Genomic DNA, 21,664 nt, shown 5'->3' with positions numbered 1-21,664 from the left:
TGTGCACACTCCCACTCCCTTTCTGGAGCTCTGCTCCTACCTTGTTCCTGCAAACTCAAAAACCAAAATACAACAGGAGAGCTTTGATTAATTTTTTATGAGATACTCTTCTTTCTCTTCTGTCACGATGAATTCCCATTTCCCAGATTTTTCCAGCCTCTGTTTCCCTCCTGTGTGTCCGTTTTAGCCGACCTCCACTCTTCCCTCTAGTGCCTGACACTGCTCTCTTTGTCAGGAGAGGCGCATGGAGTTCAGGTTTTCCCCTTTCCATTTCTCTTTGGACCTGACACTGCTGCTGACCCCTGCTCAGCCTCCTCTTTGAAGTGCTTTCTCTGCTCTCTGCTTTCCCACCAGATCGTGTTAACCCTCCTCCTCTCCCCACTGCATCAGTTGGCTTCAATAAGTGAGAGGGGCTCACTGGAACCTCAGCTTTTGTCTTATCAGTGCTCTTTCACTTCTCATAAAATCCTACCCACCTTCCACATAAAACAGTTTGGCAAAAAGCAACCACTGGGGAGGCCTGGAAAATGCTGCTAAATGTCACACAGGGAACACCACTAGCTGCATGAGACAAGCCAGCCAAGCAGGTCTCACATTTGACCCGTGCAACTGCACAGCGGCTTCTAAAAGCAAGAAAGCCAGTCCCCCAAGATGTGATATTAAAGTGACTTTTTTGACATGTGCTTTAAACAATGTTATTCTTGTGGGACACTGCATCATTGCTCCGCTTTATTGTAATTTTAATAGAAAAAAAAAAATAATAACAAATTTAGCCTAAGTATAGATATCTGATTTGACTCAGTCTCCTTGGCGCTACAGCTCCTACCTGATGGATGTTCAGGTCAAAACAAGAAATGGTATCTGCACAAAGAGAGTGGTTTTGCTCTCCCATATTAAAGACTCCTGACAGCTTTCCAGATCTATAAATATTCTAATTATTCCCACAGAGTGGCAAGAAAGAATGATTTGTATCCTTCTAGCTTGTTGTGTTAACACATTCCCATTTTTCAGTGTTTCCCAGTTGGATAAATACCATGACAAATAGAGGAAACCCCTGCAAGAGAAAATACATTTTAAAGTAAATTGCACCGATGTGTAGTTTATAAATATTTGTAATGGTGCAGGGAAAATACCTCTATTCATCCCATTAATGTATATTGAATACAAAGATAACCAGCCTCCATTGATGTTTCCCACACACAAACACTATGAAGAAAATTTCCAGCACAGGAAAAAAAAAAAAGAACTGTATATGTTATATGAACATGCATAATCATATAAACAAAACCACTTCAAAATAGAAAATGTTACTTTAATTACATTATTAAAGCTTGATTTATTTTCTATATCTCTTTTGCTAGAAAGTTAAAGATCTCACAAAATCTGAGTCATCTTGCCTGGGGATCAAAAACAGAAAGAAAATTGAGAGCTCAGTAAATGTTATAACCTCTTAACCACTCTGCAAGCAAGAACTGATGATAACACTTAAACAAGAATGCACAAACATTATTTTGCTCAAAAATTGCATTGCAAAGATAAACGATGAGAACTTGGGAATACCCTGCTTAACACAGCAGGCTGAAGGACTTGTACAGATCTTTGCAATCGCCAAAGTGCTTTTCGTTATTGCTTTCTAGATCATTTGCTGTTTTAAAGAGTTATCATAATTCCAAAATCCAGCTCTGGCTTCTTCAGTCACCACCTGAGAATAGTGCAGCTGCACTTTGTTTGCAGAGAACAAGCACATTTCCACACATGTACGTGATGTACATACACACGTGGCTCCACAGGAGCAGCATGTGGACACAGAGGCACAGTGTTCTGACACGCCTCTGTGCGTAAGGCTGGGCTGGGCATTCCCCCACCAGTTCTGGACAGCTTAATCCCTCTGTGCCATGCTGCTGCACCCGTACAGAGGCAACAACAACCTCACCCTGCTCCCAGCTTTTCACTACCTTGGGCATTTCAAGGAGCAAGAACCTCTCACCTAATGCAAACGGGTACTTCTTCCACTTGCTCATTTTCCTGCTCGTCATCATCATGCAATTAAAGGATTTCTGATGCAAGTCATTAAAAATCTACCCCATGAAGCAGTCCAAAACACAAACTGTTCAAAAGCGAACAGTGTAAGCCCCTCACTTCACGGCTACCAGCATGCTTATGTGCAGCAACATCTCACCTTTAAAAATTTGCTGGCAAACTGCTCAACAAAAAAGAAATGAGGCTGGGGACAACCTTAATTTTCTCCCTGTAATCCCTGAGAAAATCAATGTGGCCAAGGCCACTGGTGTGGCTTTCCCCAGAGCAGATGCTTGAGGTTTGCAGGAGCCCTGGCTGACCCTCAGCAGAACCTCCTCCTCCCAGCTCCTTCAAGGATTTTAGCAAGGTGAACGCTTGCTGTTATGGAGCTGGCTAACAGCCACCACTCATTTTGCACTGGCCATTAAGCAGCCTGCAGGCAACCCGCATGGATCCGAAGCTGTCACATATGTTTGTTTTGCTGGGGGGAGAAAGCAGGTTGGGAAGGCTGGCAAAACCCGTGTTTCTCCTCTGTAAACAGAGAACCCTCCCGTGCTGGCTTATAAATTTCATTGCACCATATTCTCAAGGTCTCAGCCCTGAGCTGGACAGAAAAGAAGCAGCATCCTCTCCCCCAAGCAACTCGCCAGGTGGCCACATCCTTACTGGTGAGTTCAGGGCACCAGATGAAGGCAGAAACCTGCAGCCAAGACCAAAGGGAGCTGTAATGGGCCATGCTCTGAGCCGTTCCGCTACAGCATGAGGGAAATAGCTTTCAAGAGCAACAAAGAGCATGTACATTTTGTACCATGTTAAAGAGGAAAAATAACGACAAGAAAAAGAAAAACTTTGGTTGTGAAGGATGTTCCAGCAGAGGTGATTAATGGTGTTGAAAGAAACCCCAATTGTTTTTTCAAACTTCTTTCCAATTAGCCACAAAGTTGCTCCCTCTTTTTTTTTTTTTTTTTTTTCCTTTTTATTTTATTCCTTCTTCCCTTTACCTGTGTTTGACTTAGAGTTAAGGTTGGTGATTTGTATTATGACAGCAAAAATAAAGGATCGGCATACTGTATGCATGTGGATTTAAAGCATTGCCTTTGATGGCTCATTAGCTGCATGTGGCTACATGCAACACTGCTCGGCTGAGATATATTGCCCAGGATTTAATTCCAGAATAATTTCAAAGGCATTAAATTGAATGCTTGCCCTTTTCACCATGGTATTTAAATGGTACTTTGTATGCCAAGCTTAAAAAAAAAAAAAAAAAAAAAAAAAGCAGGGAAAACAGATGCAGTACTGTTGGAGCATGTACTGAACTTTGTTAAAATGTTAAACATTTATTAGATTATTTTTTTTTTTTTAAATAAGATAGTGTTAAACCAGTTGTTACTTCAATTAACTTTCTTTGCTACAAGGGAAAAAGGAGAGGGTTTTGCTAATAAACAGCACTCAGAATTAGTGAACAGTGTCTCGTTTGTTCAGCAAGGCTTAAAGACAAGAACGGTCTCAAGCTGGAGAAAAGAGGAAAAAAAGGGATGTGCACATTTCTGCGCTGACTGAGCAGAATAAGCCAGACAAAGCTTCTCCTACAGTAGTGGGGAGATCAAGCCCCAGAGTGAGCTGAAGGTCATGAGCTTTGCAGCTCTGCAGGCACAGCCACGGCTGCACCAGTGCCCGCAGGCAGAGCCAGGGAGAGCGCTCAGCTTGCAGCCTCACGGGGCAGGCAGGGATGGGAGCCTGCCTGATGTGCCACAGCAATCCCCCAAGCCAGGCTGTGCTCTCAGTTACTGCTGATCTCCAAACCCTGTTAAGACCCTGCATTTTCTCATTTTCCCTCCATTTGCCTCGTCTCTGTAGTTTCAAAATGACTAGTGGTAAAAAGTGAGAAAGTTCACTTTATCGATTTTAAGGTCAATCTTTCATTTAGAATTGAAACAAACTCCAAAGCACAATTTTGCTTGAGCTTTCAGTAGGACATCTCTCTGCCTGACTCCCTTTGCCTGCGATGGTTCACACTTTGGTGCAGCTGGATATGCAGTCACAGCAGCCTGACACCGTGCCCATCTGCCCCATCCCTTTGTCTTTATCAGTATTCCTGCATCACAAACAATTCAACATCTCAACATTTGGATGGGAAGTGTTGGTGCAGTGCTTTATAAACAAGGTAGCTGCTTGCAGCATTTTATTTTACATATGGACATTAGGACGAAAACCCAAAGGCTAGAGCTGGTGGGTCTACGAGAGTCTGAGCATTGGTCATTGCATCTGGATTTGAAATTTAACACTGTTTTGGAAATGCATGCAATTACCTAGAACTGTTTCCATGCAGCAAAACTCAGATGCCCTACAGCAGTAATACACTGCAATTACAGCCTCAGCTGCAAGCCATGTTTTATTGCCTCAGACTTTTAAGCAGCCACTATCAGAAAAAGATGTGAGAAGCAGAAAAATGTTTGCATTTTTGAGCACATTTCAGAGCCCATCTGCCAGGAGTAGGGTTTTATAAACTGCACCGCAGACTTACAGCTTATTTTACACAAATAATGCAGTCAAAGAGGGGGGTGGTTCCCAGAAAAAAAGCAGAATTTGTGCTCTTACAGGAATCTGTCTTAGAGACTTCCTTTCTTTTTCATATTTAAGATGACTGATGGATTGAAAGATTGAGAAACAGAGATGTAGATAAATGGCAAACTCCCAGCAGCACTGCTGTCAGTCTCAGAGCACCACATCCACATTCGCTCTGCTTCATCCCCTTACCTCACAGCACAGGGTCCCCTTCAAGGCCAAAGGACCTCCCCTACCATTTCTCCGCAGACCCAGTTCTCTTTGTGGAGTGATCTCATCCCTTGATTTCCCACTTAGAAAATTCCCCAGGCAGCATGCATGGATGTTTATAATCACAGTTTATAAGAACACCACTTTCCTTTACATGCTTCTTAAAGCCTACCTGTGTTGTGATGCCTTACTGAGAACAATACCAAATGATTTTTTTTCTCTTTCTTCTTTTTAGTTGCAGTTGTTCTAGGCATAAGATCCTGGTCCCCAATGTTATTGCAATACAAACAGCAAATACAACAACAACAACATCAGAGATATACATAAGAGACCAAAATCCAGACCAACTTTTACAAAGCCTTTTAGTCCAAACGAAAATACAAAGCTCAATAGTTTAAAGTCAGCTAACAAAACTATATTAACAGTTACCAAAACTCCTCCTTGTGCTTGAAAGTGCACACATTCACACACACATCCTTTCCTTTTCTGCCCTGCACTGAAGGAAGTGCAAAGCAGCAAATCCAAACACATGTGTTGCAGCTGGCTCTAGCTCTCTGCTGTGCTCAGCAGCAGGGGTGAGTGCTGGGGGCAGAGGAGAGGTTGCCCAAAGTGCCCTTTGACTGAATTCTGGTGTGTGTATACAACTTAATTGGGAATGTTGCGTTACCTGTAACCAGGACATAGCAATAGTTATATCAGCCAGTTAGTGACTAATGAGAGCTTTTCACCATTAAACCATTTTATCATGTACTATGGGCTGAAAAGAGACCTGACATTGCTCAGCTTCTCACAAATGTGCAGAACTGAGGCTGGTCCCTAGAGGATGGTGCTATCTAGTTAGGATTTAAATATAACACACACACAACTTTTGGCGCGCCCCAATGCCATGTCAAAGGTATTTCCTCCTTTCACCCCAGTCACAGGATTTTTCAACTGGAACATCACACACAGGCACAGCCTGTGGTACGTAATGGCCCTGCAGAGTTCTCCCAAGATCTATTTCATGCACTTAAGTAAAGCTTCAGCTTCAAATAAGCAGGGTGTAAAGTCTTGCTTTTACAAGATTTCATGTCATGCTGAAGCACCAAGGACCAGTGTCTGGGGCAAATGATTTACTGACGTGGGGTTATCCAGAGGTTTAATTTGTCATGCCTCTCACCCACACACTTTGTTTCCCTCTTCTCTTTATTAGGAGGCAGCACGCTGCACACCACACCACTGGCAGTCAACGCAGTGAACAGCTCCCCTTTGCACAGCAGCAATTCATTTTTCTCAGCTTCCCTCCAGCTAGATATCAATGATTCCCCAGGATCTGCAAAGCCTCTTTAAGAGCCTGTCAGAAATAAGGGAGCCTCCTTTTTCCTACCGCTCAGTTAAACACAGCCTCTGCATTTACATTACCCAGATTTGTGCATCAATCTCATTCCTTCGACGTTTATAAAATATTAGGTGTCAGTGTTTTAATCCCATGATCTGCCAGCCACAGTCCCATTCATCTGCCAGGATGTAGGCAGCCCCATTGTGTGAGCAGACATAACCTTACATCTGATCCATCAATGCCTTTATTTTTGGAAGCTGGAATATTCCAGTGCCTACAGACCAGCTCCCGTCCTGTACCTCTCACTGGACACCACAGCTGGGAGTGAAAGAGATGCTCAGGAGATGAAGTGAGACCTCCGAAGTGTTTAGTTCTCAGAGCAAACCAATCAGTTTTAAAACATTTTATCCAGCTATGGATCCTTCCAGGGCTGTGCAAGAATTTGGCTGCCAGGAGTTGGACAGTCTGACATTTCCATGCTTTCTCTGACTCACTCCTGTAGGGGATTTGCACCATAATGTCTTCATCCATAGAGAAAACCACCATCTTCTATCATAGTGGATGTACAAGGTTCATACCACAAATACCAGGCATCAGGCAGGGGTGTTTTCAAAGAGTTAAAGCTCCCCAAAACAGGTCTTTTTCTGAAGGATGCTGCTTATTTATTTTACAAGGATATGCTAACAGTTAGAGCAAACTATCACGTTACAAATATGCACTTGCATGCGGTAATATGAACCATAGAAGAGATTAATTAGTGATGTAAACCTAAAATAGATTAAAGTATACTAACCCAGGCATCATTTCCTCTACAACCTGCCTGATTTTAATCTCAGCTCACTCTATAAAAGTGTTTTTCATGGGGTTTGTGCTTTACTCTTTTGTAGCCTCCTCTAACAGATACCTCCACAGAACAGCCCAAGCAACACTGTCCATACTGGCAAGAACCAGCCCTGTCATGGCAGTATGTGTGTAAAGGAGATAAACACAGCATAATTATTGATTTCACCTTGGGCTTCCAGAACACACAGAGGGGATTAGTACTCAGCTGCTCTAACGCCTGAGCTCATGTAGCTTCCTCAATTAACCTGCAGAAGTAATTTAACAACATGTTCAATGAGTCCCAAAAGTAAACGGCGGACACTTGCTGCACGCTCAGACAAGACTGCGGCAACAGAACCCACACAGGCAGATGGCAGTGACCAAACCCAAGAGAAAACCTCTGCTGAGCCCCAAATCCTTCGCCTGTTTGCCTGTGATGGTTATGATAATACCACAGCAATACCTCAAAGTCCCAGCTGAGGAACAGAGCTGCTAAATACCGCAAAGCCACAGAAGTAACAAGACTGCCTGGATGCTGGAGGGCCTGCACTCTGGGGAAATGAGGCGGGGTGGAGCAGCAGCCACCCACCTGTCCTTCCACCTGGGGACGTGCAGGACCAATCCTGCCCTGTGACCCTCAGCCACAGCTTTGCTCTCACCTTCAGCACAGGTGGAGCAAGGCCTAAGGTGAACCAAGGAATCTGAGCATGAGGGAGAAGGAAACGCTGCTCTCAGGAGCTGCAACCTGCAAATCCAAGGCATCTCCTGGTTGGTGGGCATGCCTACCTGCATGTTCTGCTGTCACTTTAGGGGTTTTTGGCTTTACCAATTGCTTTGGGATGCCCTCTGTTGCCTGTCTCATATGCCCACAGGTCATTGTACGCAGAGGGAAGCAGTGAAATTGTTTCCACACTTCCTAGTAGAGACTTTCTCTGCATTCATCTGCACTTTATATTTGTGGCTCAATGCCACAGATTTGTGATAAGCTCAGAAGCATCTCTTCCTTACAGCTCAGATTCCTTAATGTGAAATAGGGATAAAACAGTCCACTTCAGTTCCAAAACCAGCCAGAATATTTTTCTTTCAAAAACAGTAAAGTAATTTTAAGATATTTCCTTGGGGCAGTGGAAATATGAAATACAGCAATCTCCAATTTTAAAGTAGACTTTATTTATTTTTTTTTTTACTGTGAGTGGTGTGACATATACCAGCCACCATTATAGACTAATAAAAGGGAAACTCAATTTTCTGTCACAATGAAGATGACCAATGAAGTTTTAAACATGGACAACACCCATTCAGTTCTATAAAAACTGAGCAGATTCATAAAGCTCCCTTTAAAAGCATACAGACCCTCACTGAAAATGTTCTATAGGGTTATAAATTATCCAGCTTTACTGTAGAAGGGATATACTGCACATCACGATACTCTCTTTAATGTTGCCTGAACTACCCCTCCTAAAAGGTTAGGAGTTGCTCTCTGGCACCACAGGGTCATTGGGCAGCAGCAGCCTGCCTGCCAACACAAGATGTCTTCAGAGCAGAAAGCAACACACCAGAAGAACACAAGCGGTTAATTAAATTAAAGCAAATATTACTCTGCATCACACAGCAGCCTGTAGGGCTCATCTGAAATCACAGTCATTTGGAAAAGAGAGTGAATGACTGCCCTGCAGTCTAAATGGAGAAGATGAACATAGGGATGAGGGAAAAGCACTGTCTAGAGGCCAACTCAATATGGCGACTGACTGTAGACTGCGTGAGGCCTGTGCATCCTTTCTGAATTGAAAATATTTTGAAAAAGTCTCAACTGAAAATTGAAATATTTCTTGAAAGTGAATGGGTGTAATTCTTAGAACTAAATTACCCAGAAGGAGAGAAGCCAGAATAGGACAGGCAGAGAGGTAACAAGGGAGTCAGAGGTGTAGGAGGCTCAGACATCCCCAAAGAGCAGAAACTAGACATGCTTGGTTCTTCCTTGTCTACAACAAGAAAACAGTGCACCACAAAGTCCATTGGCACCAAATACAAAGGGAGGTGTACCATACCTACATATCAGAACAGCTTTGTTGCCTGAATACTTAGAGACAAGTGGTCAAAATACCTTCAAGCAATAATAGGTTTCTGTGAGGCATGTCAAGGTGAAGGAGACAAACAAAGCCACATTTTGTCTGGAAATTCAGAAACACTTCCCAAATCAGCAAAGAAAACTCTCTTGGAATATTTTAATTAGAACCCAAGGACCTCATTAAGTAAACCACTTTAACATGCTTAAAAACCTTTGCTGCATTAAGGCCCAAATCAAGTCAGGTATTGATGAAAGGTAATTAGAGAGTCAGATTCTTTCTTCACTTAGGAAAAAGGATGCACAGAATTTACCATTTTGCAGGGCGCATGAAAGGCTGAGCAACCCAAGGCTTTTTCTCCTCCCTGCTATTAGGGCTGTCCCGTGCTGGATGCTTGGAGGTCTGCCCCACATTGAGCCATGCTTGCTTCATAGCTGGAGTGATGTTTACCCCACTACAACTATTAGAGTACTATGTCATATTGTAACCATCAGGAAAAAAAAAAAAAAAAAAAAAAAAAAAAAAAAACGGTGCCTTAAAAAAATAAAAATAATTAGAGGCATCAAATGTGTCTTTCTGAAAGTCGACAGGACTTTCAGACTCTTTCCTCCAGCACCAGTCAGTACAGCCCTTCCTGAGAGCACCAGCAGCATGGGCTGCCTGCTCTGCATCAGCCTGCATCCTCAGTAGTGTGTTGTGGGCCATGGGGACAAACAGGGGGACAGCACTGCCATGGGCAGAGCTTTGGGCTGAAGTGTGGTTAGCATTATGGCAGCAAGAGACTGAATGAGTTTTCATCCAAGCCTTGGTCTGAGCCAGGTACCACATTTTCTCTGCTGAAATGCCTTGCTATCTCAGTAGTCAGTGCCATGCTTCACCTCAAATTGACTCATACAGTTCTTGCAATATAGGAACAAGACTTCATCATTGACAGGATGCTGATTCATTTCAAGTGGCTAATGATAGACTGGAAAATAACTAAATCTGAAAATATCTGAAATTCTTATCTTCCTGCATTAAGCAATCAAGAACCATAACTCCTTAACTACACTCTTACCTACTTTTTTTTCCCCAGTAATGTCATCTTTTTCTGTCAGGGAAGATAAGACAGATCTGAATTCTGAGATTTATGCTTTAAGTCACTATTGAAAAGTTCATGATAACTTATTTTACATCTCTAGGCACTGAATTTTCAACACAGAGATAGGCCTGATATTGCAAATAAATAAACTAATGATAGAAAAAATATTCAAGAACACGTGCAGGAGCACAGCATTTGCACTAGAAATAGGTTTATGAGAGGAAAGCTTAATCAGAGAAGCAGAGTAGGACACAACAAGCATATCATCAACTCACATCTGCAGATACGTAAGGATGAGGGCACGCAGCTTGCTGAACCCTTGGTACTGCTGCTGGCTACAGATGTGAGGTGGCAGGAACATGCTACACCCAGCTGGTGTAAGGACTCCCCTGGAAATAATGTGTGTCGTTGCTGAAGCAAATTGCAATTACAAGCCCAGCCCTGTCACTGCTGAAGGGATCTCAGCACCCAGGTCACTCAACACAATACTTTGATGTATAACAGTCTTGAATCCAGGATGCAGCAAGGGTTCACAAACAACAGCAACAATCGATAAAAGATTCTGATAGGAGAAAGAAAATAACCAGCCTTTGTTATACATATTTGTATAATAGGGGAAAATGAAAATAAAAATACCAGAAAATGTTTGCTGCTGAGTTAAAAAAATGAAGATTAAACATTTGCTTTATCTGCGGCTGCTACACTGGGACTGCTGTAGAGTACCATAAAAAAAATTCCTGCTGAGAATTCAAAATATGCCTTCCAAACAGAGCAAAAAAGAAAAAAGCAAGACTGATTTAAAGTATTCACGAGAAGTAATTGCAAGCAAAGAAAAAAATACAACCCCCTGAACTGCAAACATAGGCCCTGAGAAGGAATCATCCCCTGAGAAGCTTTATTGGTTATAGCTCTCATGAAGTCCTTACACTTTCCCACTCCACGTATGAATGCAAATAGGCCCAGAGGGTGCTTGGACAAAGGGCATCCCACCAGGGCAAGCGGTGCCGTGGCCCTGCACGGCACGGATGACGTGTGCGTGCCGCTGCGCCTGCCCGCCCGGGGAAGGCTGCTTTGTGCTGGAACAAGGATTCTCAGCATGGGCTTCACCAGCCGGGGCCGAGGAGCTGCGGCTTTCCTTTACTGCAAAGGACAAAGTCCTCTTGGTAAAGCACGGCTGAGACGGGAGGAAGTTTCAGTCAAAGCATGGGAAAGAAGAGCTTTGCTGTGCAAGAGGCTGGGAGGCGTTGAATAGGGAAGGCAGGGGGAATAACGGCCAGCTAAAGCAGCAGAAACAAGAGGATGAATGCAGCCTCTGCAGAGACAGTGCTTCACCAGCAAGATAAGGCTAAAGGGCTGCATTTTATTTTAACTTGTTTGGTCCCTGACCAAAGAGCTATAAATCTAAAGCCCCGGCCAACATGAAATAAGTTTGTGTTTCCCAGTTTATTGAACCTCTCGCTAGAAAAATGAAAACACCAGGAGAGACCCGGGCACTCGAGCAGAACTCTTTGCGATAATGAATGCAGTGTTCGGCGCAGAGGGTAGCTTGCCAAGGAAGGTTATCAAAACCAAAGGATAAAGACAATTTTAAAGACACATCTGGACACTGTTATGACAAGACCACTTTGAAGCACGTTGGGATAAAGTTTTAATGAAATATTCTTAATGGGAGAAACTTGCTAGGCCTAGTCAGATGAGAAAATGCCACAGCTCCTTATCTTGGAGAGCAATTCATCACTGAGGCCAAACCCCCTACCTAAGAAACATCAGACTAAGGAGATGCTAGCAGAGAGAGACAGGCAGTGACTGCCTGCTGCTATTGTGAGCATACATCTTTGGCATCAAGGAGAATAAAACGCTTTTTTTCCCTTATTGAAGAGGTATTTATTCATACTGAGGGGTTGGTTCCCCTAGGACAAGGCACTAGCACCAATGGAGTGGGCAGGAGAGAGGGACAGTAACAAACACCTACACATCCCCACTCTGATCCTACCCACATGCCAAGGGAGGGGATTCAGTGGAAAGAAAAGGAGAGGTCTTATCAGAAAAGCAAGATGAAGGAAACCACTGAACAACAACATGCAACCACTCTTCACAACCCCAAGCAGCCTCCAGAAGCCCCAACCCACTTGATCTGGCAGCCAGAAGCACAGCGATCCCCAGGGCACTAGTGGAAATTAGAAAACATCTGGCTTTATCCAAACACTCATGATATATAATGCATGCAGGGGTTACGGGCCAGCTCTTCAGCAGAGCCTGCCTAACCTAAGCAAGACCTGCAGCTTCCAAAAGCAGAGGCCAGACCAAGTCTGCCCTCAGAGCACACAGGCCATGATCCAGGTCCAAATTTCACAGGCACTTGGTGAGGAGGGAAGGGCAAGGAGGAAGACCCCACCACCCACCCAGCCCCTTCGGGAGGGAGCTCAAAGGCTCGCAGCTCTTCCCAGAGGGTCTGTCAGTGTTTATGAGGTGCCCCTGCCAAATCTGTGGGAACAAACCCAGCTCCCCTCTAGATCTGCCAACAAGTGCTTACGGCATGGCAGAGATGGCCTTGAATCCAACAGACAGCTTGAGCCTCCCACTGTACTTTATATACATTTTTTTTAAATGAGTACTTGGGAGATCATTGTTGCTGGCTGAATACCGTTATAAATCGTGTATTACTGTTTTTCACAGAGAACCACTATAAATCAAATCCCTGTTTCAGAGGCAGAGAGCAGCACAGCACTCCAAACCACACAAAAAGACCACGGATCCCAATATACCTATGAACTCCAGCACTAAATTTACGTTCATTGGGAACATTTTTCACCAGGACAGCGAGACATCCACATGCCCTTTCTGTGGGTGTCCTGGGATGTGGGGTGTGCGAGCACAGCAGGCAGCTGGCTCTCTGGGGGAAATGCTGGAGGGCATTTCTCATTAAGGAGATGTTCCTGTAAATAAAGGAGACTACTGTATATCATCTCCCACCCGAGGCAGACGCACTAACGTGGGGCTGAGAGGCAGGGCTGCTCAGGCTCAGAATGCGAGCTAAATCCTGGAAAGGGATCTGGAAAATGCCACAGCTGACAGCAGAGGGGAGGCGGAGGAAGCTGATGTTAAATCACAGAAACAGCAGACTGCATGTGGACGGCATCACACTGTGGCAGAAGAAAGTGAGAGGAATTGGTATTCAATCTTCATCATTAAGCACTCGTTTACTTCTCAAACGCACGCCTGGCCTGAGAAAAGTCTAGCTCAAATTCTGCCATCAGCTGCCCAGGTAGAAGTTTCCTCACAGAGTCCTACTTCCTGCACATTTATTCAAGGTAACAATCCTTTCCCTCCACTTCAGGGCACCATTCCCCTTCCACAGACAGATCTGGCTGGAAGGTGACCTCAGCGGGCTCAGCTGGAGTTAGCTGGTTTTAGAAGAAGAACATTATCTTATTAAAATCACCAGAAGTTTATCCCTGTGGCTTTCAATAATCAGCCCAGAAGACACTTTAGGCCCTACTGCTACCCTTCTTAATCCTGTTGAGCAGCATTCTTCCTTTGCAATTGAAATCCTTCTTCCACACAGGAGCAGCAGAGCCAGAGATGAATCCTTCCTAACTTCAGCCACCTAAATGCAAGGCACTTAATGCAAAATCACAATCTATGCTCCCACTCTAGTCAGGCACTGCAGAGAGAAGTCTTACATATATAGGTTTTAGAAGACTGCAAATCCTACCACACAAACTCCACTTTCTGCCACTGCACACAGAAGATGCTGGAAGCTTATGGTAACGTTACTGTAACACATAATAAAACACTATTTCCACATCTACTGAAGTTTAGCACACACATTTTCTTTGTGAATCTGAAGCCCTAAAAACAAAAATATAAATCACTTCAGCCACACAACCCCTCTCCAAAGGCCAACTGACTTCAGTTTATTCCAGAAGAACAGTTTGTACAAATCTAATTAGATAATTTACAAGTTTTACAGCAAAGCCCTGATTAAAATAAAACATAGGCATGCAAGACTGCTGCAGAGAAATAACCAGCATGGGATGACTACAATCACACAATGTTTCCTACCAGTACAGTTCACAACTGGATAGAGGGTTCAGCCCCTTACCCACTTCATGCTTAAGTCTTTGAGACAGTCAAGGGCAGATTTCACCTTAGAAAAGCAGAAGATCTCTTCTGTCTTAATAATGGGTTACACAGAGATAAACACATGCTGTATATATCCCACATTCACTTAGTATGACATCATGGCAAGGAATCCCAGTATGTCTCAGCTCTGAAGGTTTTGAAGTTATGCACTCCCAGGTAGCTCACAAATACACTGTCATTATTATTATTATTATTGAACAGTGGAAAACGTGACTTCTTAGTTGCTTTTCCTGCACTGCCACAGTACTGTCTGTTCCACATCCTAGCACTAACAAAGCAATTTAGAAGCCCTTCTGCTCAGCACGTAGGACAAGTCTTCTATCTGGTTTCAGTGATTGTTGCCTTGCCTTCCAGGGATGTCACATCATCTCTTCCCCACAGGGAACAGAGAGCATATTATGCACCTAATCCACATTTGCCAAAAGAAGCATACCTTCCACTTATTGCAAAAATTTAATATGTAGTAGCTAATTTAATATACAGTATACTACCTGCTTAGAAATAATTCCCCAGACCCACCTCTTCCAATGCTAGGAGCACTTTAAAGTCCAGGGAGAAGTGCAAATTCTAGCAGGGCTGAACTCCAGAGAAAAGTAAGTCCTACTCCCGACAGAGCTGGAACAAGAGGCAAGGGTCACTAAGACTCAGTCAGGGATTTCATATGAAATAATAGGCATAAAACAACAGAGCTCTGGTTGATAAAACCTTGCTACACGGTCATACAGCAGAAAAAGTGTGATGGATTCTGATCACAGTAGAGGAGATAGGTGTTTCTATGGAATTGTGTGAAATGTGGTCACGTTCAAAGAACATGAGACTGGCTGAATTGCTAGAATGAGCATCCACAACAAAGTGATTGATATTTTACTTCAAAAATGAGCTTTTGAAATAAATATAGCAAAAGGTTTTCAAATTTGAGCAACAACCAGATGAATGAAAACCAGAATATTTTTGATGAAAGCTTTGGATGCAACACTTCAACTTTCTGTTTAGGAATAATAACAACAGCAATATTTAACTATAGTGCAAGTCTTACATATACCTTAATGCTAAAGATGAAAGGGGTAAAGAAGCTAATTTTCAAAGACCACCACAAAGGATGACTGAAGTCTCCATTGCAAAAAGTCATAAAACCCCATGTACACTTGGCCACGAGTGTCAGCCATGCTTTTCTATTTGTCAAATATAGCCTGGATTTAACCGTGATTCTCAAGTTTCTGCCAAGGTTTATAGGGAATCTGAACCTCAAATGTAATGAAAGAAGGTTGAAAGAAGAGATCTGGCAACAACCTTTCAGGTTTTATTCAAGTAGTTCTTTAATTATGGAGAAAAGTGGACCTGGACATCTGTCAGCACTTTAATATAGTGTCTTCAAGTGTGACCATATTGTTTAACTCCTTCGAATCAAATGGAAATGTTTATTTTGTAGTGCCACTTGAAAGAATTAACAGACTTCTTTTTGCCAGGCAGTGATATCAAGGAACAGATTAATCAGAAATAAAATCTAATTCAAAACTATTTAAGATCAAACTCCTCTTGAAATTTTGGCTTCTGAACAGAGAAATTGAGATCTTCATCAGCTCTTCTGTCTTCCTAAGTGCTTTTCTTTCTTCTGTCCCTACAGACCTATTTGTCATGTCCTGCTCTTTAGAAACTTACCCTTTTTAAGCACCTTGAAATGAGTGTCTTACAGATATTTAAAAGAACAAGGGTAGAACATTTTTATTCAAGCTGGAGTTACTGGCTTAACCCAGTACATGCTTAACTGCCTCACACAAGACTAGCTCTGTTAAGTTATACAGACAGGTCCAATAACTTCATGGAGGTTAGGAGAAAGCCTTTTAGAACCATTATTCACTGAATGCAGGAGAAAGTTTGTTGTTTGAAGAAGAACCTGTGTGAGCAGCAAAACTATCCCTTCTCGCTGGGTAATCTTCCTTCTGGCAACAACGTTATCCTGATCCACCTCACCAGTGTCTGCTTTCGGTGATTTGACCTAGACCTGACTGGTTCTCTAAGCAAACTCTTCTATCTTTTTCCCCCTGAACTCTATGACTTTCTGAAGGTACATGTACTTCCATGCACCATTGCTGTCCATCCTCTTAAGTGTCCTCCTATTCTTCAGCTCTCTTGGTATTACAGCTGGCACATATTCAGTCCTCTCCATGTCCTTCCCATCTCCCATTGCACTGGACAGATGTCCTGTGTCTGGGGAGGGCTGTGCCTTCATTATTTCCTTTTCAATTGTTTCTTTGCTATAAAATGAATGCCTTGGTCTCCTCTGATTCATTCCCCTCTCTCCTCAGGGATTTTATGTCGTAATCTGATTTTTGCAGGCAAAAGAAAATTTGAAGACAAATCCCCAGTGGAACTAATTTTCATCGCCTTTAGCTCTCCTATAATTGATTGCAGCTCTCATTCCATCACTTTAATGAGGGGGCCGAGAGCTCTTTGTCAGTGGATGGGTTAGGAGATCCTCAGGTTTCCTGATTATACACTCTATTAGGAATACAGTGCAAATGAGCAATGGAGTCCCTCCTGCTTATCTAGTAATGCCCAGGATATTCAGATGAGTTTTTCCTCCTTCAGCACTTGCTCCCATAGGTTTTGAGTAAGCCATCCTTCAAGGATGGAGTGCACATCAAGAGCACTAAGCATCCCCCAGCCACGCAATCACGCATTCTCCTTCTACTGCTGGAAAAACTGTCATGATCCTCTGGGCCTGGCCCAAGCCATAGTCTGGGTGCAGAAGGTCGGACACACCACAGAGACCTTCCCTTGCTCCACAGACCTGAGCTCCTTCATGCCCTGCTGCTGTCCAGCTGCCTGGTCCCCGCTTTCCTCCTACCACACACGAGCTCTGATAATGGGAGATGAGGAGGACAAAATCTTGTTTTCACCACCTGGCAGGCTCAAATGATACTGTTTCCATGGTTATTTCGCACTATAGTTTCTGTATGAAATATGTTGTTTTCTCTCATTGACACCTCAGGGGGACACTCCAGCCAGTAATGCTGCCTCCAACTTTCAATTATCAAAAGCAGTTAGAGAAAGGCTCTCCTTTCTTTTTTTCTTTTCTTTTTCCTTTTTCCTTTCACAACACAGATCATCGTTTTATTAATCAACAAATCTGAGGGATGCTGTAGCTCCTTGCTCATCCAACAGATTCAGCACACTATTGTAGATCAATAAGTAAAGTTGGAGACATTCAAAACATTGCTGTTTTGGCATGATCAAGCTCTGAGCTAGTTCTTCAGATAGAAAACTGTTGTCATGATGCTCATTGCAATCAGACTCACCATTTCATTGTTGCTGCTTCAAAAAAACAGAGCACACCAGAGATAACTGTAGTAGATTCTTTTAAAATATAGTCTCAGAGCAATTGAGTAAGAAGTTTTCAAGGTTTTTGCTGTCATTTCTAACTGTGACTGTATCTCTCATCACATGCTTTGCCTTAAGCAGACTGCATTTGTAACCTGGTGAAGGTAGTGCTTTATTGGAATGATTCAGCCTGACCTTCGAGTGCCATTCTGGGGGCCTGGAAAAGTTGTGTGGCTGATGACACTTCAGCACAACTCACGGTCTGGAGTCCTGTCTGGTGCATGCATTTCATACACACAACATACAAACAGCAATACCTAACACCTGTCTTTTGTGGAACCTTTGCTCCTTAATTAACTGTACAGACTATCACTAAAGTGGTCCTTACAGCACTGCTCTCAGAGAATAAAGTGACACAGAGGCAATAATTCAATAGAAAAGTCAAATGGATTGTTCCAAGCAAAAAGAACAGAAGTACCCAATCCTGGATTAAAAACCCTGAGGGACCTGTCCTCTAATTAATGATATGCGTCCATATATGACTTACTAGGAACATTTTAGAAATTATAGAACATCTTGTTACTTTGAGATGCAATGCATTACTCATTGCATGTTTCAGTCTATGACAAATGCTTTTAGTTTCCATTGTACAAAGTCTATAAATACATAAAACGTGTTATTGTAACCAGAAAAAAAATATATATATATATAGAGAGAGAAAATGATACTGTTTTCTGCATGCCTGGTATTTTTTCTGGGAATAAGAATAAAAAAAAGGAAGAGCTGAAAGACCGTATGTGCAGTATTATCCCCAGCCTGATCCCCACTGTAGCCATCAAACATGCAAGCTAACATTGGCACTACATTGTGCTGCTCAGTACTTTAATTCTAATGCACCAATATGTTGCACTTGAAACATTTTCTCAAGCAGTTCAAGAGATTAACATCTCTATTAAAAATAATCACAGGCAGCATTTTACACTGATTGGTGAAATAGCAAGATCATTTTGTGTTCACTCATATCTGAAAGTCTCTGAAAGTGAATCTTGCATCTTAAAATGCACTTATCTTTACAAATTGCCAGTAAAATGTTTATGCATGTAAGAGGAGAAAAAAAGGCTCCAGTGTTAGCTCTGCTCTAAATAATTAACAGTAGCAGGCAGAACTGAGAAGACTGGCAGTGCAGATGTTTCTCAGTGTTGTTAGTGCAGCCAATGGACTGCAGATTTCCCAACTCTTCTGGTACTTCACCTGCTTTCAACAACTTCACATGCCAGTAATGGGGGACAGTAAGTTTGGTCCACTGTGCCGCTTTGAAAACCTCCACCCTTGACTTGAGAACAAATAAAACCTCCAACTTTTAACTTAATATCTCTCCCTATGTGAATATAACAGCTTCTCCCAGCGACAGAAATTCTGCTGTGAGTTGTGGCAAGCCTTGCTTGGCTGAAACCTATTGCAAACACACACTGTTTGAAGTTGTTACACACAGAGAAGTTGAAGCCTACTGCTGAAGCCAATACAACTGAATAGCAGCATAAGAAAGAAAAAACATAGAACTTGATTAGACACACTTGTTTTCTTTTTGCATGTACAGACCCTGCTTAAATCTATATCAGCATAACCCAGTGACTGCAACAATTGTACATATTTACATTACGCCCTGATTTTCCTTCTGAGCAGAGATCATCTCTATGGAATAATGCAGCCCTGCAATTTAATTATTTTAAAAACACACACAAGGCACAGCTAGGAGGGCTTCAACTCCCTGTGCAGTAGCGAGGCTCCTATTACTTTGTCAAACAGAGTAAAGCATGCACACTTGCTACTGTAATTTTACCATTAAATTAATCGCATCATGTCTAGTGACCCCACCCAAAAGCCATGGCTAGAAGCTACAAAAAGACTCTGCAGTACTCACAGGCTGCGAAGTACCCCAGATTCGTGGTTATTCTGCCGCAGCAATGTCTGAGCTGTTGACTGCTGTGTACCACACTCTGCTGGGATGAATCTTGCCTAGGAAAGCCAAGCCCTTGTCACCAGTCCTGCTGGCTTTACATCACTACTCAGAAAAACAGGTTCTCTGGCAGCTAGCGATCCTTATCTGCATGGATTGTTAAGGGTAAAGAGCCATTTCCTCTTTGCAACATAACTAGATATGTCTAAAAGTGTAAACCAACTTCAAGGGACCCAGTAGGAGCTTGTAGGAGGACCCAGAGTCTCTCAGAGCTCGCTAGTGACAGGAGAATTTCCTCTTCCAGAGTCTAGCTGTTCCGCATCTACTTCTATTGCAAAACTCTGCAAAGGAGAAGGCTAGGTCAGAGCTCAGCTTCAGACCCTGCAGAGGGGCAAAGATGAATTGCACAGCTTCTTGTAGATTTAGGACACAAGAACCCTTCTACTTCCTCAGTATCAGTAACAAAAAGAGGCACAGACTTTTGTTGTCATTTAAAAAGTGAGGTATTTTAAAGCTCATGCTTAAATAAAAAAAAGAATCAGAACAAATATACCAACACGCTATTGTATATAAATATTGAATTCCTAGATCACATCCTGTTAAGCACAGCCCCTGGCAGAGTTCACATAAATCACGTTTACCAAATTAACATGGCACAAGACAAAGCAGCCATTACAATTTCACTGTCATTTTTCACTCCTAAAGACAGTGAGGTGACTATATAACTGTTGCATCTGATCTTTGAGACAGCAAGAACCCTACCCTGGTTGGAAGACTATAATTTTGTTTGCTCTGGCTGAAAGATTGTTGTTCTTGGTATCTGCCTTACCTTGAAGAAGAGTGGCTCCTAACGTATCTAAAACCAAAGTCAGAAAGAAAGAGGGGAGAAGACGTGTGGGAACGTAACACTGATGTGCATTTTTCTCACAGCTTAGCTAGGGCCCTACCAAGAAGCCACGGAAACTACCAGAACAAGCGTTTTGGAAGACTTTGTCCAGAAGTTTCCCAGGGTCTCTCCCCCAGCAGATATAGCTCAATAGGAAATAGTCAGCATTCATTCAGGGTTATGCATTGAACTGCCTCTTGTTTCCACACAACCTTAGCTGATACCTTGAGGACAGAGGGCTCTGGAAAGGAGACCTGGACAAACAGGGCACCTCCTCACATCATCTGCCCTTTTCAGGTCTTCCAGCCAATTTAATTATGCCCCTCATGGCAAGTCTCAGAGAGAAGCCACAAGCCAAGCAGACAGCAATTTTATAGTCAAGATAATTTCTTCAAAAATGTCCACAAAAATAAAACCAGAAGCAGTAACAAAAGACAGAAGCTTGGGTTAACATGCCTTTTTTTTTTTTTTTTTTTTTTTTTTTTTTTACAAATAATCCATGTCCTGTAATGTTGTTTAGATTCCCTGAGGTGACTGTAACCAGACACAACCACAAACCATCCTCCCTGAAGTCATGACATATCTCCTGATGTTCCAGAGATATCGTGTGGGACCAAAGATAGCAAAATAGAAACAAAACCAAAGACCACCCCCTAGATAATTTGTTTTTCCACAAGTATGTTAAGTATACAAAATAGAAAGCTCTTCAAGAAAATGAATCTTTGTCTCTATGCTGAATGCAAAAAATACAAGATGATTTTTTGCTGAAGAGGGAGACGTACACTCTCCTGTAACTTACTTTGATTTAAGCTAAGCTCATAAAACCAGCATGACTGTTTATTTCCAAGAATCATTTTTCAGTCTCGGAGTATTTTCTTTCATGGCCTAAAACACCTTTTTGCATCTTGAGAAGTAAATACAGAATTACTGTCCTGTTGGGAAATACATTCAGAAAATATTTCTCACAACATTTCAGTCACAAAGCAGGAGCTGAAATGTCAGCCATTTACAATAGCTCAGAAAATAACCTTTCACTTCTGGTCATTATAGTCCACAACAGAGAAATGGCACTGGGCAAGTGTTGTTAAAGACTAAAACAGTGAGCAAAGCCCAGCCTTGACCAAACCTGCCTATTCCTCTCTGAGGGAAATAATTGAAGATAGAGCTTCAAGGCAAAAGAGCATCCACTTGAACTGAGAGAGTCAGAATTGACAACTCTGCATTTCTCAATCCTCAGCTCTTTTTCATGAAGACCATGCCTTGACAGAAGGCA

General features: G+C 42.6%; 1 long non-coding RNA gene across 3 annotated transcripts in view; it reads right to left on the bottom strand.

The window, feature by feature from the left end:
- The window catches only part of LOC311441986, a 63,489-nt gene extending 43,865 nt beyond the window's left edge, over positions 1-19,624 (bottom strand). The window contains exon 1 of one of the 3 annotated variants that reach the window (XR_014696381.1): positions 19,470-19,624. This is a non-coding gene — a long non-coding RNA (uncharacterized lncRNA). The remainder of the gene's footprint in view (positions 1-19,469) is intronic. The other 2 variants (XR_014696382.1, XR_014696383.1) reach the window with 2 other exon arrangements.
- Between the last annotated feature and the right edge of the window lie 2,040 nt (positions 19,625-21,664).

This window comes from Aythya ferina (assembly GCF_964211825.1).
Source record: "Aythya ferina genome assembly, chromosome: 10".
NCBI classification, from domain to species: domain Eukaryota; kingdom Metazoa; phylum Chordata; class Aves; order Anseriformes; family Anatidae; genus Aythya; species Aythya ferina.
The sequence above is the reverse complement of the archived record's forward strand: the minus strand, read 5'-3'. Positions and strand labels throughout refer to the sequence as shown.